Genomic DNA, 365 nt, shown 5'->3' with positions numbered 1-365 from the left:
TTCCCCCTCATTCCCCTCTCCCCTCTCCCCTTCCCATCCATTCCTTCCCTCTCATTCCTCCTCCCCTCTCCCTCTCCCTCTCCCTCCCCCTTTCATTCCTCTCTCTCTCCCCCTCTCATTCCTCTCTCTCTCCCCTCACATTTCCTCTCTCTCTCCCCCTCTCATTCCTCCCTTTTGCTCCCTCTCATTCCTCTCTCTCTCTCCTCTCTCATTCCTCTCTCCCTTCCCCTCTCATTCCTCTCTCTCTCTCCCCCTCTCATTCCTCTCTCTCTCCCCCTCTCATTCCTCTCTCTCTCCCCCTCTCATTCCTCTCTCTCTCCCCCTCTCATTCCTCTCTCTCTCCCCCTCTCATTCCCTCTCTCTCT

The sequence above is a fragment of the Penaeus monodon genome, chromosome 26, assembly GCF_015228065.2.
Source record: "Penaeus monodon isolate SGIC_2016 chromosome 26, NSTDA_Pmon_1, whole genome shotgun sequence".
NCBI classification, from domain to species: domain Eukaryota; kingdom Metazoa; phylum Arthropoda; class Malacostraca; order Decapoda; family Penaeidae; genus Penaeus; species Penaeus monodon.
This window is presented reverse-complemented; position numbering follows the sequence as displayed.